We start from the raw sequence: 27,744 nt of genomic DNA on the forward strand, positions 1-27,744 counted from the left end.
GAAATCGGTTCTGCTGCTTACAGATAGGAGCATAAATTCTGTGAACCTCATTTTGTGCTGATTCTCCCCAGTGTAACGGCAGTGCCTGGTTTTGGTGAAATCAGGGTAGAAGGAGAAGCTGGATTGCTTTCTGGGAGCACGACAAATCTCAGCTGAAAGTTTGCTGCTGTGCTTTCAGTGCTGCTGTGTTCAAGGGGCCCTTTCCCCTGCTGTGCCCCGAGAAGAGCCACTCTCCTCCCTGCTCCCCTCTGCTTCCACACCTCCTGCTCTTGGAACTGGCAGCTCATTAATAAAAAAGTGTTAAGTTTTATGGGGCAAAGTAAATAAGGCGATTCATATATCATTCCTAAGATGCAGAGAAAGGAGGCAGAGAAAAATAACTATCCAATATTTTATATGAGCATATTTCCATGAGTCAGCTCATTTTCAGGTTTCTAGGCTCCCAGCTGCAAGCTCTGCTGTGTTGGCTTATCTTCTACTGGAGGCCTGGCACGTGCCAGAAGTAGCTTATAATTGGCTGTGTTTCCCCTTTGAAAATGGTAATAATAAAGCCTTTATCAGCAAAGAATGGCTAAAAAATTTGGTTGTCTTTAATTTCATCACAACCTGTATTTTTTTTCAGGCCTAACGTTACCCCAAGAGATCTCAGAACTCCTTGTTCTGGTGGCAGAGAGGATGAGTTTTGTGGGTGGGATATTGAATTGCCCTTCAGATGTTCCACAGATCTGAATTTCTCCTGTAGCCCTTACGGCACGGCTTTCATTGACCCCTAGGCTTATGGAACACTGCGGTTGTTGCTGCTTGGCTTGGATGGCATTTGCTGATCCGTTCATTTGGGGCAGCCCTGGTGTTTATTGCAGGGCAAAAAATGCAAGGTATTTTCAATGGCTTTTAATTCATTTGAGGTTTTCAATGAACTCACCTCAGCCTTCTCCGTTCCTCCTGAAAGTGCTTCCTGTGGATTTCAAAATGTCTAAATTTAACTGGGGATAAAAGGCCAGCTCATTCAATGTGATTCCTAAAGACAACTATGCAGATTTTATAGAAAATGAACTTTAAATTTGTACATGATAAAAGAATTGGGTTGATCCCAGACATAGGAAGGGTGTTGCAAGTTCTATTTGGCCATTCACAACTGGAATTTTGAATAAGTCTGGCCAAGCTGTTAAAAAAAATACACGGCAATGCATCACTTCATGCATTCAAATCGCAAATATAGAATCATAGAATCATAGAAACACCAGGTTGGAAAAGACCCACCAGATCATCGGGTCCAACCATATTCCTATTATAGAATTATTTAGGGCTACATACATACACTCATAGATACTCTGTTAGGAGCTTTATGTATAAAATATTTATTCCTTTTCATAAACGTTGGAGGGGAACTGCAATCTGCTCACAGAAAAGATTTCACATGTGTTTAATACATTCTTTTTGTAGAATTAACTGTCCACCAGCACTGACGAGCATGGGGGATGGAAGAGTGGAATGGGAACAATTTGCAGTTCTTAGTGGGAATTAGTGGCATAACTATATTATAACAATCATAATTAAGCTTTGTACTTGAGCAGTGCCTTTCCTTGGGGAATCTCCAGGCACTCTGTCAAATTTATGGGGAAATCCTGGGGAAATAAGTGATTTCCCTACAGATGTGCAAAAATTCCGTGGCAGAGCTGTGAGCAGAGCCCAGGTCTCCAAACTCCTGGATGTGGGCTTTAGCTCGCAGCAGGAGCTCCTTGTTCCTCCACTACACCCAGCAAGGATGTGGGGGCTCTGAGCTGGCTGACGCTGTGGTGAGCAGCTTCGTGGATGCTTTTGGCTGCTGTGGGTGCAGGTGGGTGCTAGGAGTCATGTAGGTGCCTGCCCTGGTGTGGGGCTCTGCTTGCGTGGGCTGTGCAGGGCAGGAGCAGGGACACAGACTGGGAGCGGTGGGAAGGTGCAGGCAGGGAGAGGCACAGCAGAAGAGCCCTTCAGCAGCAGCCTGAGCTTAAATGTGCTGAAAATACAAGTGGGAAAATGCACTTAGTCACTGTATGACCTTAGGGAAGTCCAGACTCCTCCAGACCTCAGTTTACCCCTATATAAGACTGCATAGAATCATAGAATCATGGAATGGTTTGGTTTGGAAGGGGCACAGCCACCACTTCTCTGGGAAACCTGGGCCAGGGCCTCCCCACCCTCACAGGGAAACATTTCTTCCTAAGATCTCATCTCAATCTCCCCTCCTTTAGCTAAAAAGTGTTCCCCTTCATCCTATCCCTTCAAGCCGTGATCAAGAGCCCCTCCCCAGCTTTCTTGTAGAATTGAGAAAATTGATTATTTTACGACAAAGAGAATGAACAATTGGGAAATCTTTTCTAGGGATATGGTGTGTTTGCCATTTTCTTAGTTTTTTGTGAAGGCTGAAGTACTTAACAGAAAAATATGCTCTACTTTCCCTCAAAAGCTAGGGTTTGTGCAGGAAATGCACAGGGAAATGATTTATTTGTCATGAAGGAGGAACTGATGAGATGATCAGAGGGGTCTGTTCTGTTTAAAATCCCCAGGGTTAAAAATCTGTGCAATTCAATGTTCCTAATGTGCTTTGAGGTCTTCAGGCAAGGTCCCTTTGGACTCAATAGGATGAATTAGCCTCTTCAAGGAAGCTGATTTGAACTTTGTGTGTAAAACAAGGAACTCATTACATTCTGGGTTGGTTCATTCCCTGGGCTGGTTTCACCACTTTGTATAGCCTGGTGAAAAATGGAACAAATCCACTCGACTCCACAGACAGTGCAGAGCTGACAGTGAGGTTTTCACCTAAGTGCCTGCAAAGGATGACAAAGTGTTGAAAAGACAACTGGACTTATATTATTCAGCACATTTAAAGTAAGCAGTAAAACCTTAAACATTGATTTGGTGTTTTACTGGAACCAATAGAGAGATTTAAAAATAGTGATTACCTGCTGAAAAGCACAGCTCTGGTGACAATCATAGAATGGTTTAGGTTAGAAGGGACCATTTAGTTCCAACTCCCTGCCATGGGCAGGGATATCCCACTAGGTCAGGCTGCCCAAGGCCCATCCAACCTGGCCTTGAACACCTCCAGGGATGGGGCAGCCATAACTCCCCCAGGCAACCTGTGCTAGGGCCTCCCCACTCTCATGGTGAAGAAATTCTTCCTAATGTCTAATCCCCGTCTCTGCGCTGTATCCGTCCTCTCCCTCTGGAGAGGGAACTTACCACGGAGAGGAACAGAGCTATTGATCCAGGGTGGGTGTTTGGCTTCATTATGGGCAAAAGGATGGGTTTGAGTATGTGTGAATGAGCCTGTCAAGAAGCAATGGGGAATAACTCTCTGGCTGGGAGCACATGGTGTTTGAGAGGGAGCTGAGTTGTTGCTGCTGTGCAGAGAAATCCCTCCCCACTGCCCCAGCATGAGGTGTCCCAGGGGTGGCATGGCAAGGGGCATCGCTCTCCCACAGCATCTCAGCTATCTCCACAAGCCTCAGGGCAGGGGACCAAGGGTATCCCACCAGAACTGGGACAGTTGGCAATCCTCGTTCTTGTGCAGACTGTGTGAAATGCACACCATTCCCCAGAGCTTACAGGCACAGTTACAAATGAAGCAAAGATGGCAGGAATGACATTCCCTTGCTAATTATAGCATGGTCCCATCTGTATATTTGGTGTTATGTCACCAACTCCAGCCTGCTTTTCTCTAGCAGGGAAATACTACTGCATGTCGAAGCTCATCACGAAAGGCTCCAGACCTCTATCAATGTTATATTTACTTGCTTAACGGGCAAACCAGCCACCACTCTGTTTTCAAGGGCTATTGGCTGGAAATCTGAGAGTGTATTGGCTAAAGTGCTTTTTGGTTGACTCAACAGTCCAGCTTTTCAAAGCACTCCCGTATGGGTAGATGTAACAGAGTACAGTGGCTGCACATCTCCATCAGTGACTTGTGCACAGCAGTGAAGCTGTGAGCCTTGATCCATCCCTCCATCTTTGAGGAGGTGGAGAGCAGCCAGCTCCCTTGCCATCGATGCTTCCCCTGTCTGCAGACTTTTTGGGGCATTGGGAAGAGTTTGGGCTGTAGAACATATGCATCACTCTCCTGCAATTCTCCCAAAACATATGAGAACAGAAACTACCCTTCTGGTTCACATCATGGGTGTTTCCATTCGCTCCTCTTGAGCCTCTCCTGAGTCTTCCTTGGAGCCCAGGTACTGTCCTGGAGTCCACATCCCTGGATTCCACATCCCTGTTTCTACTGGTGGTGTTTCCTGGCTCCTCCTTAGAAAATCAAGATATATGGTTGTGATTTATGATCTTAAATTTGCTCAATCAAGGTGTCCGGAGTCCCTCCAGAGGAGTCCATGGAGTGCTTTGTTCTTGCACATTGTGCTTGTGAGCTGCATTGGTGAGCCTTGTGCTAAATCATACAGGACTGAGACTTTTAATTAGAGTAGAGATAGGAGCCTCAGAATCTCATGTGGTTAGAGAGTTCTCATAACTTTTACATTTATTATAAAGTCCAATTAGCATATTTCATACTTTAATGTCTGCATTACCCTGTTCAAGTGTTGGAAATCCAAAAATAAGTGCGCTTTGCTAAAACTTGAAAGCCATGAAGTGAAAATGGACCAGAAACTGAAGTAAAACCAGGTGTTCCTCATTTAATCCACTGTTTTGGTTAAAAACATCAATAAAACATAGGCAAAACAAAGGAACTCCATAATGGCAAGGAAACTAAGCTCTGGTAACCATCTACCTTACTGGTTGTAACATAAGTAAAAGGAATTTTTAAAAATTAGCTATCTAAGGTTTTAGACCATCCCAAATGCAGGCTTATATCAACCTAGAGGGACCTGGACATACTGGCAAGGCGGCCTATGCTAACCTCATGAAGTTCAAAAAAGCCAAGTGCAAGGTCCTGCACCTGGGTTGAGGCAATCCCAAGCACAATTACAGGGGAGGGTGGAGAATGGATTTGGAGCAGCCTTGAGGAGAAGGTCTTGAGGTGCTTGGGGATGAGAATATCAACATGAGTTGGCAAAGCACGCTTGCAGCCCAGAAAGCCAAACCATGTCCTGGGCTGCATCCAAAGCAGAGGGACCAGCAGGGCCAGCGAGGGGATTCTGCCCCTCTGCTGTGCTCTGGTGAGACCCCACCTGGAGCCCAGTGTCCAGTTCTGGAGTCCCCAGCACAGGAAGGACAGGGAGATGTTGGAGCAAGTCCAGAGGAGGCCATGGAGGTGATCTGAGGGCTGGAGAACCTCCCATTTGAGGACAGGCTGAGGGAGTTGTATTTGTTCAGCCTGACAGGAGGGATAGCAGTCATTGAGCCATTTTATGGGTGAGGAGTTGAAACATGAAGGCCGCTATGTCTCTTCAAGCCAAGGAGAATTTGTACCAGCAGAAATAGGCTTTATTTTCTCATCATGCAGGAAGCCGTTGGTGGAGTAGGAATTTAACAAGTTCACAACTTAACAAGTCCCAGCCTAGTGTCTGGACTACAAGAATAGATTTTTTTCTCAAATACCCCCAAACCCTCAATGCTTTTGTCAAATTCCGATCTCTCTGTACCCAGTGTCAGCCTCAGCTTAACAATGAAAGGAGTCCCAGAAAACTTCTCACAAATAAGCAGCCTGTGCTCCCTGTTATGAAAGCTACCTCCTACTGTCTTGTATATTAACTCTGTGCTCGTGGGGCACAATAGAGGCTAAATCTGCTCTGCCTGGTATGGTAATGTTCATTGCTTTCATTTTTTGGGAACTTTCTCCAAGTTTCTGAAAAGCTTAGCGCAAGTTGTGAAGGCTCCACCTCTCTCTTGGTCCTGTAGCCATGCGGTTCAGCTGAGGCGAGGGGATTTGTGTATAATGATTTGGAAAAGTTGAGAGTATAAATAGAAAGGAATTTGAGATGTTTTTCCCCTCTGTAATTCAACACTCAATAGCTTCCCCTTCCATCCTGCACATAAGGTGCTGTACCAAAACCATGGAAAGAATTTGTGGAGCTTCAGATCAAGGAAGTTGATTAAACAGCAGGCTTTGCTCTTGCTTGATTTTGTATAAAATCTGCTACTATCCTCTCCTCTGGGGAAAAGTGTGGCCAGAGGACCTTACAGATTGCCACCAGATCCTCTCCCCCAGGGCAGGGGCAGTCAGGATGGCCCCCTGACCTCCGCTTATGCACAGAGAGGGCACAAATCATAAAATCATAGAATGGTTTGTGTTGGAAGGGACCTTAAGGCCCATCCAGTTCCAACCCTCTGCCATGGGCAGGGACACCTCCCACAGGAACTGGGAAGAAATGTTCAGCCTGGGCTTTTTCATTTCTTTTTCCTCCTTTCTCTTCCTGGTAGCAGTTACTGCTGGGAGAACATGTTCAACCTGCTCAAAGCTCCAGTCTCGACCTTCCTTTGCCTACCAGGTCTCACAGGTCTATGGGGTCATGGCATTGGGCTGCAGCATATCTCAGCCCAAGCTGTGTGATGATGTGACAGTGCCCATCAGCCTGGGGTCAGGCCCCAGGCCAGGCATCCAGAGCTCAGAGCTGGCTGTCGCATCCGGATGCAGAGCTTGGAGCTGGGGAGCCCCAGGCCTGGGCAGCTCAGCAATGACAGTCTTATTTTGAAGTGCCCTGCAGGTTCCTTTCTTCTCCCGAGTCATCTTTGCTTTGAATTCTCCTGTGCTTAAAACACTGCACAGAAATGCAATGTAAACCTTCAAAACCTCACTTACTCAGACAGAAATGCCAGCTCTCAGCAGTTTTGGTGCAAACTGCCCGTAGCCCCTCTGAGTTAAGCCCAGGGATGGGTCTCAGTTCCACACTTCATCCCCAGAGCCTGATTTGATGCCCTTTGTGCAGGTCTGCAGTCATAGCTGACTTGAGCGTGGACGAAGGGCGATCGCAGTGTATATTCATGTACATTCCCTTCCAGGCATTCGATGTATGGTTTCATTTTTGAGTCTTGACTTCATTTTGGACTGTGATGGCTGGGCAAGCAGACTTACAAATCACACCCCAGCAATAATGTCTAAAGGACCCTCAATGCTTTGGGTAAAAACCTGAGTAAGTATTTGTTATATTTAGAGACAATTCTGCTTATTGTCTCTTCATACCAGTAAGGTTTTCACTGACCTAGATTTCACTGTGCCGTTTTCCATTTGCTGTCCCACGTTACATTTGCATGGGAGCAAAGTCTTTTGTCTTTTAGTGTTCTCCTGCACTTGCTGTTCCACCCACCAGTCAAAATCACACTTGCTGGCCTGTGATAGTGCAATGAGCTTCACTAGAAATGTTTGTCTTATTGAGGATCATAGAATCATAGAATGGTTTGAGTTGGAAGGGATCTCAAAGCCCATCTAGTTCCACCCCCTGCCATGGGCAGGGACACCTCCCACTGGATCACGGGCTCCAAGCCCCATCCAACCTGGCCTTGAACCCCTCCAGGATGCTGCTCTGGGCAACCTGGGCCAGGGCCTCCCCATCCTCACAGTAAAACATTTCCTCTTTACATCTCAGCTCAATCTCCCATTTTCCTATCACTGCACTCCTTGATCAAGAGCTCCTCCCCAGCTTTCCTGGAGCCCCTTTCAGTACTAGGAAGTTGTTCTGAGGTTTCCCTGGAGCCTTTTCCAGGTTGATCAAGCCTAACTCTCCCAGCCTGTTCTCAGCTGGCAGGTGCTCCAGCCCTTGGATCATCTCTGTGGCCTCCTCCAGGCTTGCTCCAACAGCTCCATGTCCTTCCTGTGCTGAGGGCTCCAGAACTGAAGGCAGGGCTCCAGGTGGGGTCTCACCAGAACAGAGCAGAGAGGCAGAATCCCATTCCTGGCCCTGCTTTGGATTCAGACCAGGACATGGTCGGTTTTCTGGGCTGCGAGAGTGCTTTGCCAACTCATGTTGGTCTTCTCATCCACTGGCACCTCAAGTCCTTCTCTTCAGGATCCTGGCTTTGAACTAGAAGTAACAAGCTATTGAAGGTGAATCCTCAGGCTGAGCAGACCTGGAGGACCAACCATCAGCAGAAAAGCATGCAAAGTGAAAAGCTTTCTGTGTTTTCCAGCAGTAGGACTTTACAGAAAGAAAAGAAATGTGAGACAGTCAGAAAGTGGCTTCCTTCCCGTTGAAAGAGTTGTCCTTCCCTTAGATGTATATTGCAACTATCACTGAAGTCACAAAACTACACCTTGGTTTTAACTCTGCTCTCAGTCTTAACGTGTCATTAAAGAGCTACCTGTATTGACAGGAAGAGTTGTAACGCTTTTGGGGAGTTGTTATTATCGTATTATGTGATGATGGTGTTTATGGCAGTAGTGCCTTAGGGCCAAATTTATAACCATTGTAGACGGATTACATGGGCATTATGCTGCACATAAACATTTTGCTGTGTTGAAATCCTGTGAACTGGACAATGTAAACAAATTATCAGGGAAAACCTGTTTTTGAAGTCAACTTTCCCTGCAGGCTGTACGTGTCCAAAGGACATTTGCCATTCCTTTCACATCTCCTATGTCTCCTTCATGTTCTTAAATGTTTTTACTAGCACATGTTAACCAAAACCTCTTCCTTTTGGGAAAAAAAAAAGAAGTGTGTTTAAAAATGCATTTGATCTGACTCGCTAGCGTATTTTGAGAGAAAACTGTGTTGTGTTTAACAGCATGTTAGCATATGTCAATTAAGGTGTTTCTGCAGAGTGCTGACAGAAGTGCCCCCGCCAGCCCGAGGGGCCCCCAGCGCGGGCGGCTCAGCAGAAGGGAGCGAGTGCCCATACCTCCGTCTCACCAGAGTTCAAACTTGACTCTTTGCAGTATTGGGATGCTGGGCTTTGCACTGGGGCAGTGGTGAGGTGCCTCCTTCTGCTGGTGGTGGCTTGGGGGTAACCACCCCAGGTGGGTGGGGCCATCGGATCTCATCCATCAGCACCCCAAGTGATGTCTCCTCAGAGCACGTGTGCAGGCTGAGGCTTTCATTGCATGCAGTGCCCTTCCAGACAGAATAAATAGAGACTTTTTCTCACACTGTCATGGGATCTCACTCCCTCCCTGTTCCAGATAAAGACAGATGGAGGAAAGAAGACACACGTGCACAGAGCCCTTAAATCCCCACGGTGCCCAGCCTGGCTGGTGAGGATGGCAGCGTGTGGCTGGGGTACCTATACTGCCAAGTTGGTGGCTGTGGCCGGTGTGTAGCCTGCACACCACTCTGCTGCTCCAGTCTATGCTGGCCAGTGCAGAGGGAACATTTTAATCCACTGTAAGAAGCAGTACGGAGATTTTTGTCTGGGGGGTTGGCGCAGGCTGCTGGATTAAGCCCTGGAAGTATGTGAACTAACCGATCTTTTCCTGGCAGGACCTTCTTCTGCATCCTGGCCATGAAATTATTTGTGATGAGAAGTAGGCGGGGTGGGAAGCGCACGACTTGGATCACAGCAGCAGCAGCAGCATGGTGGAGGGGCGCATGCTGCTTTCCCGCGAGGGTGTGTGAGTGCTCATCTGCCTGTGGCAGCTGTGGAAACCCAAGCGGGGGCTCATCAGAGGCTCATCTGTTACTGGAGGGTGCCAGAAGGATAAGCGTGTGGGCATAAACAAGGCAGAGGAGGTGCCTCTGATGGGAGAGAGATGGAGAGGGTTTTGCAGGTAGTGTGTGAGCTGGGCTGGGCTGTGGTGTGTTATCGGTGAGCACTGAGGAGGAGGAGGTGGCAGAGGGAAACTCTCTGGGATGGGAAACTAGGAATCTTCTGGCAAGCTACACTGCTGTGAGACCAAAGGACTCTCCTGGGTATTTCCCTTGGGGATTTCTGCTGCAGTGGTTCATGTAGACACCCTCTGGTTCATCCTGGCAGCTGATGTCCCTTGTCCTGCTGCTTCCAGAGGAGACCATGAAGGTGATCTGAGGGCTGGAGCATGTCCCGTATGAGGACAGGCTGAGAGAGTTGGGGCTGTTCAGCCTGGAGAAGAGAAGGCTCCAGGGAGACCTTACAGCAGACTCCCAGTATAGAACGGGGCTGCAGCAAAGCTGGGGATGGGCTCTGGGTCAGGGATTGCAGGGTTATGGTAATGGAGAATGGATTTGAGCTGAACAAGGGGAGATTGAGATGAGATTTTAGGAAGAAATGTTTCCCTGTGAGGGTGGGGAGGCCCTGGCACAAGTTGCCCAGGGAAGTTGTGGCTGCCCCATCCTCGGAGGTGTTCAAGGCCAGGTTGGATGGGGTTTGGAGCAACCGGATCCAGTGGGAGGTGTCCCTGCCCATGGCAGAGGGTGGAAGTGGATGGGCTTCGAGGTCCCTTCCAACCCAAACCATTGCATGATTCTATCATTCCCTGGGTCTGCATCCCTGTTCCTTGTCACTGCAGGCTGTGCCCGTGTCCCAACCAGACCCACAGGTGGGAGCAGCCCCCAGGCAGGCACAGACAGACCTACTTTTGCTGTTGTTCCTCATCTGGGGAATCTATGCAATCTTCCTTTTTCTGTTCATGATCAGAAAATGCATGAATGATTCCCACGTGTTCTGAGATAGTGTGGATGGGATTGGTAGAGAAATACCTAGCATAGACAGTGTCCAAAAATAGATACCTTGTCCTGCCAACGCCTTGCACATGTCCTTAACTTTCCTGCCCTGAGAAGGAACTCCTGGCACCCCACAAGGCTGGAGACTTTTTCCATTCATTTCAGCCTGTGCGGGATTTCATTCTGCATTATAGACCAGTGGGTTTTAAAGGGCCCGTCCACTGGGCTCCGTTGAGCTCTCTTCACAGTTGAAGTGCTTTATATTTTTAGTATTGACACAATGATCATGAGGGAAAAGCATATGTTTTTCCCCTGCTCAGGGGGCACAGACAAACGTGCTGCTCTGCCTGTAGCTGCTCGGGGTCAAGTTGTTACTGGCCCTGAACCATTCCTTTTGGGTGTTGCACCTGCCTGCCATACAGCTTGGCTGCCCTAATTGGTGTTGTGAAGCTGACCCATGCAGGACCAAACACGTTTGTGGAAGTGGGGTTTTATAAATAGACCGTGTGGACAAAGGGTGTCTGCTCCAGGGTGGTTACAGGGCTGGGGAGAAGAGCTTGGGGCAGGGGAGGGATCCCACAGCTCCCGGTGAGCCAGCACAGCCCTCTTTGCAAGCGGTGACCGCGGTGCCGGCGAGCCCTTGGCCCAGGGAAGGACGGAGAGGCCGTGACCTGGGGTGTGGACACGTGGCTGTGTTCTCCCTGTGAGACTGGCTCCCAGGCCTTTGCTCAGGCAAACCCTGGCAGATCCCATCTAAATGAGTAGCTGGGAATGATGTGCTCCCTCCCTGCTCTGGGCTGGGGCTGAATTTCCCCTGCTGGGCTCAGGGAGTCAGTTTGGCTGCTGAACATAATTAAGAGCATCGCAACTTGGCGCTGTGGGGTCTGGCCCCTCCCTGGGAGTCAGGGTGATTGACACCAGTTCCTTTGATTTCTCCAGAGGCATCATAATATTTTAAACTTATTATTAATTACAAGTGTATTAATCTTTGAATGGTATTAACAGCATTTCAAAATATTATAATTTTCTCCTATCTGACCCACTGGGGGGGGGGGCGTGATTTTGGATGAAGTGCCCAATTTTATAGACAGTGTGCTTTATAACTGGATGGATTTTCCCCAGTCAGTTCCATTTCTATCTAATATTGGTAGAGGATTAAAGATACTGAATCAATGGCTGTAAAAGCTTACATTAAAAATTTGCAGTAAATGAGAAGAGGAAGATTTCATTAGAGGCATAAATTGTAACAACTGGAATGGGTGCAACTTACTTTTAGTGTTCTACTGACAGTCACCCTTGAAAGTCTTTTTTTTCCCCAAATGTTTTCTTTTCTCAGATAAAAAAAAAAAAAAAAAAGAAGAAAATGACCTCTAATATTTTGAAATATAGAGCTAATTACAGGAGGGAGTGATCCTGATCCCACTGAAGTCAACTCTGCCATTCGTTATGACTGTGCAGAATAATGCCTCTATTAAGAAATAATAAGGAAATGAGATACTTTAGAGAGGGGTTTAAAATGAACTGGCTCCGTTGGCCTCTTTTGTTAAAATACCTTAGAGCCACTTTTATCAAGTCAAAAGGTTCATTGAAAAGAGAGAAATTAAAAGATGCTGCTCGTGGAGCCTGGCAAAACATGCAGTTTGCAGTAAATATCTCTCCAATCCAATTATAACATTCAAATCAAGGAGGAAAAAAAAAGTGAAATATAATGAAAGCTTTCTTTTGACTGGAAAAGTCTACTTGGAAGTGTCCAGATCACAGGGAATTTCCAAGTCAGCATTATCACAGGGAAAAAATGTAATGTAAATGATAATGAAATAATCAAATTTTTCTGGTGGACATGAGCACGATTGTTTGATGTAATTTTGACACACAGAGTAATTTCAGCATCAACACTGAAGTTTAAAGGATCAGGGTGTCTTCATGAGATTCCTATACAGAGAAGCCGTTCAACAGGAAAATGTAAATCAGGTTTTGGTCTCACACTGGCCCCTCTCCGCTGGATTGCATTTGCTGCAAATAGAAAGCTAGAGATGATCCTTTTTCAGTAATTTCTAGGCACCCTTTCCACTTGAAAATCCAGCATGATTATGGTATGTCAGTCACAAGAAATGCAATGTGTGAATGTTTTTGTGCTCACAAAATCAAACTTTGTTTTATGCCTCTAACAGCAGCTCGGGCAGTTGTAAGAGCACATCGTGTTCAACTGCATTACGCTGGGTCAGGGCACCACAGTAACTGCAGGTGTAATGTTTTGATCACAGAATCACAGAATGGTTTGGGTTGGAAGGGGCCTCAAAGCCCATCCAGTCCCACCCCTGCCATGGGCAGGGACACCTCCCACTGGATCAGGGGCTCCAAGCCCCATCCAACAGGGATGGGGCAGCCACCACTGCTCTGGGCAACCTGGGCCAGGGGCTCCCCACCCTCACAGCAAAACATTTCTTCTTAAGATCTCATCTCAATCTCCCCTCTGTCAGCTCAAATCCATTCTCCATTGTCCTGTCCCTGCACTCCCAGGTCAAGAGCCCCTCCCCAGCTTTGCTGCAGCCCCTTTCAGCACTGGAAGCTGCTTTAATGTCTCCCTGGAGTCTTCTCTTCTCCAAGCTGAACAACCCCAATTCTCTCAGCCTGTCCTTGTGCAGGAAGTGCTCGAGCCCTCGGATCATGAGGATATTTCCAAATATCACAAGGATATATTCCAAACAATTAAAACAATTAAAGCAGGACATGTCTTCATCTTTTTACTCAATCTCAGAATCTGTATGAAATATATTTGTAATTTTGGGTAAACTTCCAAACAGAGGAAGATTCACACACCCTCACAGCCCAACTCAGCGCAAGAACTAACAATTAAATGAAGCCTGAGATCCCATCCAAAGGAGACATATACTCAATTTAATTTGTAAATAGCTTAATTAATAGTTTCAGTTAAAGCAAAGAATTGAAAATGGGTCAAACTATGTAAACATTGGTTAGGAAAACACAGTGTCCAGCCAAAGCATTGTAGAAGAGCTTTTAAGAAGAATGGCCTTCAAATTTAATTTAAACCTGACTTTCTACCCTAGGTCAAAGCCCAGTTCAGACAAGGCCCAAGCCACTTTTTATGCCACTAAGAATCACCGAGGTATGCTGAGAGTTTATTTAGTCTTTGCTTGTTCTGAGGCCATGTTTCACTCTGCAGTCATCATTTTCTCCTTGCTGTCAGCATGATGTTACCTCTCAGCAGCTCAGGATTCACCGAGAGCCTCGGTGCGTTTGAAAGCTAAGTTTAATATCCAGTGGGACCTGGACAAATGCTATGAAACATGGTTCACAAATATTTACTGGAATTTTGAAATGAATTGGGGTAGGCTCTGCTGTTACACTCGGAGTGTTTGCTTTCTGCAAACATCCAGGTTCAAGTTCTTATTGACACGGCTGTGAGCGATGGGCTCCCTTACATAAGTCTCAAGGCCAGGAGGGGCTTTTGTGCAGCTGGTGAGAAGAAGGGGAGCCACGTGCCCGATCTGACCAGTTACCATTAACTAGCAGCCCTCACAGAATGGGAAGAAACAGTGATTTGTTGGTAATTCCAGAACAGGGAACGTCTGTGCAGAGAGAAAGGGACTTGCTATTCTCAAAGATTTTCTGCAATTTTTTTCTTTAGATTTAGTTAATAAAAGAGAAAGGTGGAAGAATGAATTAAAAATCTAGATGATAAATATTGAGGCTGGCTCAGATTTGGCATTACAGTGCAGTGCTTTAGGATGTCCCTGACATCCACTTCATCAGCACTTCTTACTGGTATGATTGACTTCAGGAGCTGAAATTTTGACCAAGCTAAATCCCATGAAAATATTCCCCAGCTTCTCCTGTTGCGCCTCAATGCGTGTAAAGCAAGTCCTGCTGCATCAGTTGGCAATGCTTGAAGGTGTCACTGCTCTGTGCCAGCCATCCCCTTGGGAGTGTGAAGTCTGGTTTTGGGGAAGAAATCCACTACTGGTGGCTTTCTGTGGAGTTCAGAGCTGGCAACTGAGACAGCAATCACGGGTTCATCCTTCCTCATCTGAACATCTTTCCTTCCATTGTAAAGGACAACACATGTTGCACAGTGGAATGGAAACCAGCTGGTTTTTCTCACCACCCACAGAACATCTGCAGAAGTAGAGAAGCTTCTCAAAGGTCTTCTTAATGAAGAACATGTTTTACTGCTAATGTTCAAAATGCAAAATTACAATGGAAGACAACAGCCTCTTCACTGGAAGCAAACAAACCAAACAGTTTTGGTTGAGAAACAGCCTAGATGAGCTTGTATTGCCAGCTTGTCCATAAAGTTAAAGATGTCAAAGGGTTCTCTGCGAGGCAAAAGGAAGATGTAGGAGAGGATTTTATAAATGGCAGCTGGGCGATTAATGTTAACCATCAATATCAGAATGGCTTAGATGGCATGATTAACTAGTAAGAGTTTTGAACTGGCTGGTAATTTTAGATTAAATAGCCAGGCAGGCAGTGACTTGAATATTGATGAATATCCTGTGTTTTATTAATATGCATTCTCTATAAATTAGAGGCTTAGTACACAAAGAAGAAACCTAATGCTCTTGCTATTTTTCATTGCCACAGGTAGAGCTGAATAATTCATAGCAATTAATTTATTTCACTGATTTAGCCTTTTGGGGTGGGGGGGAAGTTGAGTACGAGTAGTCTGCAGGTAATTTTGTTCAAGTTTATTTATTATAAATAACTCAGCAAACACACTGGAAGACTAATCCTGAGTCGCAGAGAGTTTTTGGCATTCTTAAACTGCAGAAATTGAGAGGAACTTGGGCAGAACAGCAAGCAATTCATCAGTAATTACAAGAACCAAAATTAGTTTTAAACTGCAAAAAAAAAGCAGAGCTAATTGCAAATCCAGCCTGGTTAGGATCAGGCTCACGGTGATCTGTATTGATTGGTGCAATGCTGGTTACATTGCATGTTTCTGCTCCTCATTTTACTAACCGGAATTCTTCAGGACCAAGATCTTATCATCACTATTTTTATTTGTCTGAAGCTCGCTATCCATATTTAGTCCCTAATGTGTCTAAAATGAAATAAGTGAAATGCTCCCCTTTTTGAATCCAAGAGTTGTACGATGGAAGACTGGGAGGTCTGGAATTCCATCTACTAATGGAAACCTTAAAATACCTCTTGTGCAAGTAGAGTAGAAAGTGTGTTCAATACAAATGACATTTTGTATTTGTGCAAAGCTTCAAGAGTGTCCAAATATAGCTTTTTAGGGTTTTTTTAGGTAGGGGGGTAGATGGTGCAGCTTGAAGTATGGGATGAAGTGGTGTAGCACCAAGATCGGTTGTCAGTACTGTAGCAAAGGGTGGCTGCAGCCCTGTTCCAGTGTCTTGCAGTCACATCCAGAGCAGGCAATATCCAGAAATCTGTGAGGAGGAGGAGGCTGTGTGATTACTGCCTCTCCCTTTTGCTGCTTCTCACAGCATGCTGCACAGCAATGAGAACTGCAGAGCATGCAATAAATCATTGCCTCATTATGCTCCTTCTGTAGGTTTCTTTAGGGCACCTACTCTAGTATCAGCTCCAGAGGATTATTTGTTCTTCCCAAAATTCCTCTCAGATATAGACTTCTGTTTTGATTACAGTGAAAAAAAAATCTCCATGTCTTATTTTTAAAAGAATTTCTTAGCGTATATAACAATTTACATTACAGGGCTGCTTAAGAAAAGAATTCCGACAGTGTCTAGAGATGATTTTACTTTGTAGGTGGACAATTTTTTCAAGAAAAGGAAAGAGGTTTAAGAAGGTTTGTGTGTTTTTATGACTTGTCAACATGTAGTATTAGCTTCCTACCTACCCTTTAGTCCTTCCTACCCTTTAGCCTGTGTTCCTTTTTTCCTTTCCTTCTCACCTTCTTTCTTTCTTATGTACACAGAAGCTGCTGAGCTCTTACTTAACCAGAATTTGTTGAATTATTCTCAGTTGTAAAAGAAAAATATGGTGAAGTCCTCATTCCCTTTTCTCTCAGTCTTTAGCCAGCCCTGGTCCACAGCTGGAACAGGAGGGCACCACTCTGATTGACAGAACAAGGATTTTTGTCACTTGGGCTTGATTTAAGCAGACAAATCTCCCTAAGAAAAGGTGTTCATTAGTTGGCTTAATTTACTAACAAGGAGTGGTGTTTAGCACTGTTCATTTTGATAAACCAGTGTTTATTGAGCGTTGCCCCAAGTGAATGTTGGGATAACCTGGATGGTAGCTGCAATGGACTTGACTGGCTGGAGGCAAGACCTTAGTGAACAGGTGGGTACACTGCAACATGGCTGGGTTTGCTGCAGTGTGACAATGTGATCTAGGAGCTTCCTTGGAAATCAACGGAAATTCTACCTACTTTAGTGGGCTTTAGAGCCAGCTCCAAAGTGCCAAAGCAGTAATGAAATGACTCCAACCTGGGGAGGAATAATTTCTGGCTTAACAGATTCAGCGTTTTGTGCTGCTAGGTTTCTTTATTCAAGGGGTCCTGACTTCAAGTTAGTGGTTTCACACACGCCTTGCTCAAGTCCTCCTTCCTCATTTCCTTGGAATGCAAGATATTTCTGTTCCATGACCGCTAACAGACATCCTAGCTGAACAATGACATTTCATAGACAATTCTGATGTGAAAATCCTAATTGTCAGCTTGCTCAAAATGCGACCTGTCTTCACACAAAAGCTCCCTGAGCATTCTGAACCTTTCAACAAAATGAGATGTGTTCAAAGCCATAACGAAACACAAAACTAAGTCAGTTTTGTGTAATTTGTGTTTTTGTTATACATTCTTCTGAATTGTTGTATCTCAGGGTCCTGGATATAACTCTTACTTGATCTTAAATACTTACAAAGGACCTAGGAATGAAGATGTGCTGAGGTCAGGACCAGAAAAGACTTTTTCCAACACCCCCTGTAACTTGAGTCCCCCATAAAGATTTAGGACTCAGCAAGAATTGTACCCAACTCTATTTGATGGAAGTATAGTGATGACCTTCTAGATTGATTAAAGAAGTGACATTGATTGACTTTGAAGGGAGCCACATCCACCCTTCTTCTGCCAAAAAGGCAGTGGCTGCAATGTGAAGCCTCAAGAATGGGGCATTGCTCCTCCAAGTACATGGAAGACATCCAAGGGTAACGGGATAATGCAGATAATGGGATAGAGTTTCTCCCCTCCTCTCCCTCAAATACCATATAGCTAGGTTTTAGCTATCCGGACTCAGGCCTTAGGAGACTTTGATAGGTATTTAAAAAATGAAATAGCTAAGGAAATGAGCTCTTTTTATAGGTTATGTATGATGTTTGGTGGTTGAGCCTGACAAAAAGGACTGGTAATGTTGACTCTGTAGGAGCTTAAATGGTGATGGGGGATGATGTGGTGAGGCCTGGCATGAACAGCACAGCGGAAGGGATGGTGTGGTGGAGGAAAGAGCTTTATTACTCTGGCAAAACCACCCATGATGATTTTACATGCAGTCACTTTGGGGTGTCTGGCTTGAGAGATGCTAAAATGGCCTCATTTTCCAAAGATATGCAGTATCTTATCAATATCTGGTCTCTTTAAGGCACCTTGAGTTGGCAGTGAGAAATATTGGCCTCCAAAATTACCACTTTTGAAAATCTAGGCCACTGAACCTGATATGAACTATCAGAAGCCAGAGACAAGGGAGCATTTATGTTGGAGAATGCGTAGTGGCTTGAAAACTACAAATCAAAATAATTCACCCTTTTATGTGTAAATCTCCTTCTCTTTGATACATGAATTGAAAAGCTGTCTGGTTTCCTTGTAGTTTTTGTAAGCAAGCAGCGCACGACTGTACCCTCTAGAATGCTATTTAAGCGTTACTTAAAGTGCAGACCTGTTAAGGTCAAGCAAGCTCATCTGTATGCTAAATCTGAGCCCAGCAAATCTTATACCTAAAACCAGCAAGCAAGGAGGTCTTGAGTTCCGTGGTTCCCTCCTGACAAGGGTACAGCATGACAAATGGAGAGCCACCAGGAGATCAAAGTACTTTTTCAGGGATAACAATAAAACCAGAGACAGAAAGACCCTGAGTCCTTGTTGGAAGTGTCTGCTGTTCCTGAGCAGGCTTTCTCAGAGATCACCATTGCAAGGGGACACAGGCAGGAGCTGCAAATAAGAGCATCAGCAAATTTAGATCCTCTGCGATGCATCTCTGAGCTGGTAGGAAGACTGAAGAGTCACTGCAAGAAGCCCACGTGGAAGGGTTTACTATAACTCACTGAATTTACTGTAAGCATATTGAGAAGGAACTTTTCAATGCAGGCACGGGTAGACAGTGTGTTGTGGTGTTGCTTCTTTTCCTCTGTCTGAGCGCTTTCATCCAGAACCTGTTGAAGTCAATAGGTCTCATGCCTTTCAGCAGGATTATACCCCTAAATAGCTACTTTAGGAAGCAGAGGGTGGATGATTAACCCCAATTAGGATTATTTACAAGACCCTGGAAAACAATGGGTCCATAAATCACTGTCTTATCAATTGTGATTCCTCTTGCGTAATTTAGTCATCATTGGGCAAACTGTGTGTCTCACTGTTCATTAGTAGAGATCTGACTCGATGGTTAATGGTTGGACTCGATGATCCAATGGTTAGACTCTATGATCCAAGAGGTCTTTTCCAGCCTGGTGATTCTATGGTGATTCTCTGACTGGCGGTACCTGAAGTTTGTGGAAATGTTGAAGGTACATGATGACCTAGTAAAACAGCAGTGTGTTACAAAAAACTTCTGGTGGTTTTCAACATTCTTTATGTTCTAAATCCCCTACATTTTTTCCTTAGTGTATATTTAGTGTACTTGAAGCCTTGCTTTTCTTGGGTTACACTACAGATGTGTCTACGCTTGTGTCTCAGTTTGGAGTATGGGGTGGTTTTAGAGTAACTCCCTGGTTATCTCCTTTTGTTGGGCACTAGTCCAGTTGCAGAGCAGCTTTGGTGTGCATAGATCCATTCTCCAGAGGAGACACAGGGGAGTTCTCTCCAAAAGCAAGCTAGGGCTTGGTGGGTCATTCAGCTCTGATCCAAGGGGTCGGCTACACCACCACAAAGTCCTTCAGGATGTATTTAGCCCTGCTCTGCAAGAGGAAGGCTGTCAAACTGCCCAGAGCTCCTATGCCATCCTGGAGTGGTACTTGTGCTATAGAGAAGGTCAAGTGCTTTATGTGACACCCTCTTTCCTTCTGACTGGCAGCTCTTGTGACTGTTGTTCCTCTTTCTTCCACCAAGACTTCTCCTGATTCATTACCCATTCTATTTATTAACTGCCCCATCTTCTGTAGCCATTCCTCCTTGCTGCTGTCCTTTTTTTTCTTCAATTTTTATCAGTTTTTGTGATCCCTTTTCCAATTTCCAACCTTAGTCTCCCAGAAGACCTGGAGTGGTGACGCCTGGACACAGAGGAGATCACACTGCTTAAAAATCTGCACCTTGAGGAGGCCAAAAGTTTCTTCAGCAGCAGGAGGTAAGCCAGGACTGCTGGTGAGTGTAAGGAACAGAGAACACTGCCACACTCATTTGAGAAGATGAAGGCAGCATTCCTGAGGATGGAGACTTTGGGGCAGTATCATGGTCTTGCACTGAAAGCTCGAAGAGAACTTCAGGTGGGACCACACCACGCAGCCAGCCACCTGTTTGAGTTAGACCATGGACCTCTGAGGTCTTCACACCAGAGACTGAGGACTCTTGACTTACCCTAAATTTTCTTCTTATGGACTTCTGATGTGATAGGAATGGCACAAAAAAAAAATCAATATACTTTCTTTGCCATAACTTTTTTAGCCTGCTGACTTTCCCAGGACTACTTTCTGCTCAAATTACTGGAACTTAATGACATTAGGCTTAATTTTGGTTGCTTGGCCAGCTTTAAAAACATATATTCAAATGTGAACCACAAGGGCAGAGTTTTGGGAGCCTCTTTACCTCTCACATTGTGTTATTTTAAAGGAAGAAACCATGCCTGTGAATATCTGCTCTATGATACCTATTCCAAGTCAGTCTCCCTTCTGGAGAGACTTCCCAGACTCTCAGCATTTTGACGAGGAGCACAAACTACCCTTTATGTTATAGTTTCAGTTTTTGAACCTGTATAAACAAGAAATCTTTGTCTCCTGCTTATGCATTTTCTTGTAAATAAAATATATTGAGACCAGAGATGGAGTTCCATTCACTTTACTCTACACAAGAACTTGTACTGACATCTGACATAGAAGCATTGTATTATTTGTATGCTTTTCAAGTAGATCTTGCAATGTTTAATTGCAAGAGAAAAAGAACAGGGAGAGAAAATCAAAGGAGGGGAGAGGAGGTAAAAGAACACAGGTGGGGAATGGTGGAACTGGAGGATAACATTGGCTATCAAAGTATTATCTGAGAATTCTTGAGAGCAGGGTTTATTGTCTTCGTCACCTCACTGTTTCATCGTAACCTGTTGCTTAGGTGATCAATAATAACTGGCCTCCAATGCTCTTATTCTTTAGAAGGTTGTTCCCCTCTGTAAGTTCTTATTTCTGTTGAGGCATGAAAGACTTGATGTTTCTGCTGGGGTTGGCTTGTTCTTCTGGTCTGGCAGTGTTTATTCATCTAGCAAGGGTCCCACAGCAGTTCATTGAGTAACATTTCCATCTATCGCATTGGGATGATCAAGAATACATTGGAGCTGAGGTGCAACCACCATTGTATATCTGGGGCTGGGCTCCCTCCTCCAACACAGCAGATAAAAGCTTTCCAATAAGCCAAGAACAGAAGGCTGTTTTTAAACACTTCAACCCGCTAGCGGATTATTCTTAATGCGTTGGCAGCATGCCCCTTCCTTCCGCTGCAGGAATGCTAGCGCCTGGCTCTTCAGCCCTGGGTTTTTGTGCTACAGAATGCAGAAGAAGTCAAGTACAAGACTAATTTTTAATAGCTGATGGCACTTTTTTCCCTCTGCAGCCTGACATCATCTTTTTTACCTTCAAAGAGGCAAGGGTAGTGAGAAGCACCTCTCTTTTGTGAGTGATCTTGCCTGGTCAGTGTGACCATGCAGAAGAGGGCTCCTTGAAGGGCTGGCTGTTGTTTCTAAGGGCTGAGGGTTCAGCTTCTTCTGTGTGAGAGAGGAGAGGAAATGACCTTCACCCATCTGAGCAGGGAACAACAGGAAACCCTCGTGGTCCCAAGCTCCTGCCATTTCCCACCCCCAAGATCCGGCACTCAGGGACTGTTTTGATGAACTGTCAGGGGTTTTGTCAGGGTTTAGCTGCTGCAAATATATTAGCAAAGTATGTTGATGATTCATGGCAAAATGGTGTACGCTGATTTAAGTGATGGACTAGTCATTCTGTAATGGATTTGAGAATTCCCAATCAGATTGTACTTAGTTTTATCAAGCAAGAAGCTGGCAGGCTGTGTTTTAATCAACTGATAGCATCGTTTGGCAATTGGCATCCAGTTAGTGTTTCTCAAAGACCAGCTTGCTAAGGTGCAAACAGCAACATCCACTCCAATCTTTTGGATTTACCTCCTATTTCTTCTGTTTAGCCTCTTTCCCAAGTGAAACTTTCAGCTGGAAGCGCAGAAGGATGCAGCACATCAGATGCTCTACTACTCTGTCACTAATTTTGGAGGGGGAATGGAAGAAGCAGAAGATATTTGTTCCACCCTCCATGAAGATGTGTTGAAAAAACCTCCTGGATATAGCACAGCATCCCAAAATCATGCAAATCCAATAGTTTGATGCTGGCACAAGTTTTGAGCACTTGTATCGCAAAAGTGCAGTAAATCTATAGCAGAAGGCCACACCAGGTGAGATGTGGCCTTTTCCCCTTCGAGTCAGGCTTTTTTTCATGACCCATTATCTACTTTACCACCAAAGATGTACCCTGTATTCTGACCTCTGCCAGCAGACATCAAGAATGGTTTCCTTTTCTTATGGAACTGATCAACCTCTTCATTATTTCTGAGAAAGAGCAGCTCCCGTTGAGCATTTTAACAGTGCAAAGCCTCAAGTGCTGTAGATACCTTAAATGATCTCCCCAGGATTTATGTTCCAGCATAATTAGTGAGCTGTGCAGCCATCTACACCCATGTAGCTGTACTCGAGCATAGAGTCAAACCTGGGGAGCTGGTTTGTTGTGCCTAGCTCCTGTATAGTAGTTACTCTGCTTAGCAACCCACCTCCAATATAAATATATCTGCTACTCTGAAGAACAGGCTTTGAAAAGCACCAGAAGGGATCACTCCCCCATAAGGATTTTTTCCAGTATTGCAGAGCTGTTAGGACTTTCAGAGAGAATTTCTTCTCCCAGTTAAGCTTCCCGTCCTGAGAGGTCAAGATTTCACCCCAGATCTGGTGCAACTTGCATGAACACCCATTTAAAAATGGGTCCTGTCTGACCTGCTCTTGAGCCTTGCAGGCATGGAGAGAGATAAAGAGCAGTCATCCATGCAGGTGGCTGTGGGAGCTATCCATGAGGTCTTTGCACAGAGGTCCCATAGCACCGTGTCAGGGAACAGCTCACTGGGCTCCCAGCCAAACTGTATAACCCTGCTGGTTTAAAATGGGTCAAACGTTTGGGGCCCTCCAAAGAGAGTGGTGATTGAAAGGATGTTAAAAAAGCATGCTCACAAAAAGTAATAAAAATTAAAGTGAGGTATAAAGACCAAAGAGGAATGATTCATCAGGAAATGGTGCTCTTGGAATTGTGCTGCAAATTCAATGTGAGGTAGAAGGTGTGTCTAAGAACCTAAGGGCCTTATCCTGGTTTGTCTGGGTGAGCTGAAGATGCAGTGAAGATTAGCAATCAGCCTCGTAATTTAAGGGATAATCTTTACTTCCATCGTTGATACTTTCTGTTGACCGTTACATGAAAATTGGAGAAACTGAGGAAGATCCCTGTCTCCAATGTCACATCCACCTGAGCACATCACCAGCCAGTACCAACAGGTGCAAGAGATGGAGATAAGGTTTCCAGTGCCAGCACCACCAAAAGGACATGGGAAATCACAGCTGAAAAAAAGTCTTCTCTCTTCTGTCTGGACTGGAGAGCATAAGATTTCCATAGGGTCATTTTCATTGTTAATATTCCTACGTTTTACAAATTAAAATAAAAACATAACTTGCAGATGTATTCATGAATTTAATTTTAAACTAAGATAATTAATGTATTTGAACTTTATCACAGAACGTAAGTAAGTGGGAAAAATCCACCAGCCAGCTGTGAAGAGACTAATCTTGACTTTCCCATAAAATTTCATAGGTTTGGCTTCATTTATGACAATGTTTGTTCGCTTTTATAAAAACCCTGCTGATGGAATCATCTAATTTCTGAGAACATCTCCAGGGACAGGAGGCCACATAACAATATCTCACAGTATATGTCAGTCAGGCAATGTCTCTGAAATCTTAAAACTTTTGGAAAGGGAATAACTCCTGAACAGCAGATTCTTCCTCCTTTTCCTTTTTCTGATCACTTTTTTTTTCCCCAGAAGAGGGTAGTCCTCCTCGTGCTCTATGACCCTAGGCTGCTCATCTCCATCCTGCAGAGAAAGAGGCTCTGGTGTGTGTCTCTCCTTGCTCTACCCAACTGCCTCATCCCATCTCACTCCACCTCATATAAAGAGTGAGGTCTTTTTTCCTTCTGTTTTGATGCTCTCATTTCCATCACCTCACTGTCCGTATTCTGTGCCTATGGATGCCACTGTGTGAACTGGAGAACTAGAGTGTAGAACTGATCCAGATGACAAAATATCTGAAAGAAGCCCAAGTTGTGAAGCAATCATTTCCCCAGTCTGAATCACTGCATTTCTGTCCAAAAGTATGTACTGACACCAGGTCAGGTTAAGTAAAGGGAGAAAGGACCTGTCTAGCCAAGCATCAGTGCAAATTCCTGGGCCTTCTCCACTAACTTCTCAATTTTTTTCAGCAGTTTCAGGGATTTTGGAAGGGTTCATAAAATCATAGAATCATGAAATGATTCAGGTTGGAAGGGATGTTTAAGCCCATCCAGTTCCAACCTCCTGTTGTTGGCAGGGACACTGGATCAGGAACTCCAAGCCCCATCCAACCTGGCCTTGAACACCTCCAGGGATGGGGCAGCCATGGCTTCTCTGGTCCATTCATGTCCATCCAGTCAGACAGGGCTTTAAACTTTAAGATTCCTTCCCTATTATCATAGAACTTACTCAGTACTGCAGAAGCTTCCTAGCAACTTGCTCAGGTACCAATTTCAATGTAGCAAAGCACTTGCAGCTTGAATAATTCTCAGTGTGCACCTATGTGGGGTCCTTTGAGTGAAAATGGGTTTTCTAGGAGATAAACCTGATGTTCTAGATATTGTTTTAACATTCAAATCCTAGGGCGAGACCTCAATCCCAGGTCATCCAGTTGACACCAAGGCCATAAGCAATTTTATTTTTCATGGTAAATCCATTCCAGATTACCATTCCCACTGAGTATTTCTTCATGCAGGAATTGTGCCTGCTCTGATTAATACTACGTTCTTGAGCCTACTGATAGCACTTACAACATAACTTCACAACAGGAAAATAATCCTGGCCTTTCTGAGGACAGCAGAATAAAAGGACAACATCAGGACTAAGCCAGTTCTGATAATTTTTCATCTCCATTTATTCAGAAAAACATCATAATTGAGACTTAAAAAAGAAAGAAAGAAAAGCCTTCCATGACTTTAAGTGTAAAATCCATTTTAGTAGCAGGAAGCTGTTATATGGTTAGAGCAGTTATTTTTATTGTCTGTCTGGGTATAGTTTTGAACTGCAGGCACAGACTAAATCAATAGTGTCATAAAGCTACTCTCACCTTCTGCCCTTTCTAAGGGGACATTGCTCTGTGTCTGCGCTGGATGTGACACAGGCTACTGCTTTGATGCACAGAATTACGCCTCGACTAATGTGCTAAGGGAGAGCTCAAAGTGCGACCCATATTTACCTGTATCTCTTTGTCCCTATCAGCTCAGAGTCACCAGATTCAGAGCAGATTAAACACACGCTCAGACACAGAAGTTCTGAAGGTGCGGGGGTTATCCTCATTATTCTCTTGCAAATGATAACATCTCAGGTGATGTATTTCCAAGCCTATCCAAGAAGAGAAAGCATGAAGGGATTCATAGGATGGTCCCCATACCTTAAACCTGACTGTAATCTGCTCCTTTCCACAGTGAGGAGGAACAGAGCAGGATCTGACTGGGGAAAGCTGAAGCTAGATAAAATTGGCCTGGAATTGGGCCTTTTTAATAGCAAGAGTAGTTAATGGCTGGAACAGTTGGCTTAGGAATCCGGTGGATTTAGCCTGACTTTCAGTCTCTAAATCAAGAGTGAGCGTCTTTCTAAAGATATGCAATAGCTTCAGCAGAAGTGATGGCTTTGATGCTGAAATGAGTGGGTGAAATTCTTCAGCTGTGTTACATAGGAAACAAGACCAGATGATTATGATGGTCCTTTTAAGCCTTACTAATCCATTAAATCCTGGTTTGGGGCCTTTCACACACTGGGGTTTAAAGCAGCCTCTTAGGTTTTCCGGATGATTTCTGCAGGCCATACATGTTCCAGAGCTGGGTCTGACAAACTCCATTTAAATGGGTGTCCGGAATAGACACGCTTTATATATAAACCACTGCCTCCAAATACAGTTCCAGATACTTTTCTTCATGGAGCTGAGCTCATTTTGACTGTTCTGTGCATCCAGGATTTGCCTTTGGAGAGCAGATACCCATCAGAGAAAGATCTGAGCTGAAATACACACGAGGCACATCTGGGTACACCAAGAACACTCATCCATTATGTGGACTTAGGAGAAAGAAACCTCATGGATCAAATTCTGAAGAGTTTTATTCTAAGAAACACACCCTGTCAAGTTAATTCATCGCTCCTCTCCTTGCATGTGCATTGCAACTTCCCCACGTTGGCACTTCTGCCAAAGGCATGAAACTGTACTTGTGCTGCAAGTGGGAGGTGGAGACAGAGAAAATCTGTGCTCTGTCGCTGGGACTCCGTGCTGAGACAGCTCGATTAGCACATCTAGTCACAAGCCAATCGGCATTACCTTGGTATTTGTTTTGAGGATGGCTCTGAAGAAATGGAATTGGAGTTTGGATTCAGTAAGATTAAAGAAAGTAACCCAAAAGATACTGTGAGTGGTTTCTGAGAGTAACACTGCTCATGTGTAGCTCAGTGCTCAGCAGGCAGAGAGATGCAGGAGTTTGCATGCTCCATGGTGAGTGAGGAAGTTGTTGACTGTGAATAACATTCAGCTGGGTAACCTAATCTTTGTTTTCCTTCTCTTTACAAAATGCTTATTGCTGGATTTTGATGCCTATAAATAATGATCTGGATTTCCCTTCCTTCCCTCCTCATACTCTATTGAAAGCAAAGCCATCTCAGCCCAGTGCTGGTTGCTGACTCCTTCCCTTCGGCTCTTCCCTGTCCCCACAGTGTGTGAGCTCAGGCACGTGTGGCCCCTTGACTTCCCCTTGGGATAAATAACAAATGTCGGGGAACAAGAGAGACCCCAGTGGGTATGAAAAACAGTTTAGAAAAAAAACCCCAACCGAACATCAGCTTCCCAGATTCTCAAACTTTTTCTGAAATAGCCAGTAGCTGCTTGAACAGCAGCAACAATAACAATAAATTACAGTAAATATCATACTGCCATAAGTGACAGCAAACCAAACCCACTGCTGTTCAGAAATGAATTGGAGAAAGTATTTCTTAATCTCTTTTTATATTATTCAGCCAGCTGCAATGATTTATAATACTATGAAGAAGTTGCTGTATGGAGTTGTTTTTTAATCATCTGTCTTAGCATCTTGCTATTATCCTCCCGTGTCTGCGCTTTGGCAGGGGCTGCAGAGCTGCTTGGTGCAATAGTTCCACCACCCACTGCCTCGGTGCACGGTGGCTGCACGTGGGCTGGGGTTGGGGCCATGTCTGCTCGCCCTGGGAATAAACTGACTTAATGCAAGGGACCTCTCAGCATCAGTCTAGGGCCCTGCTGCCTTTGGGGACAAAATTACTTTGAGGAAGGTCTGAAGCAGGAAAGCTGTGCTCACCCTTCACTGAGTGGGGGTCAGCCCTGTGAAAGTGCCTTGAGTGAAGTTGTTGTCCCAGAGGCCATCTCATTTGAGCCCATTTGGCTGTAAATAATACATGTCCAGTGGACACTGGGGGCTTTGGTGTTGCTGAGCGTTGGGTGGATGCCCTGCAGATGAGCCCGTC

At 44.9% G+C, this 27,744-nt stretch overlaps 1 protein-coding gene across 2 annotated transcripts in view; it reads left to right on the plus strand.

The window, feature by feature from the left end:
* MAF (MAF bZIP transcription factor) overlaps nt 1-27,744 on the plus strand; it is a 202,437-nt gene that overhangs the window by 44,301 nt on the left and 130,392 nt on the right. The window contains exon 3 of one of the 2 annotated variants that reach the window (XM_069868335.1): nt 19,895-20,631. The exons of the other annotated variant lie outside the window; for it this stretch is intronic. The gene's annotated coding sequence lies outside the window, so the exon portion shown is untranslated. Of the gene's footprint in view, nt 1-19,894; nt 20,632-27,744 lie in introns of those variants that run through there. 2 annotated transcript variants of the gene reach the window in all.

The sequence above is a fragment of the Phaenicophaeus curvirostris genome, chromosome 14 (assembly GCF_032191515.1).
Source record: "Phaenicophaeus curvirostris isolate KB17595 chromosome 14, BPBGC_Pcur_1.0, whole genome shotgun sequence".
Lineage (NCBI taxonomy): Eukaryota > Metazoa > Chordata > Aves > Cuculiformes > Cuculidae > Phaenicophaeus > Phaenicophaeus curvirostris.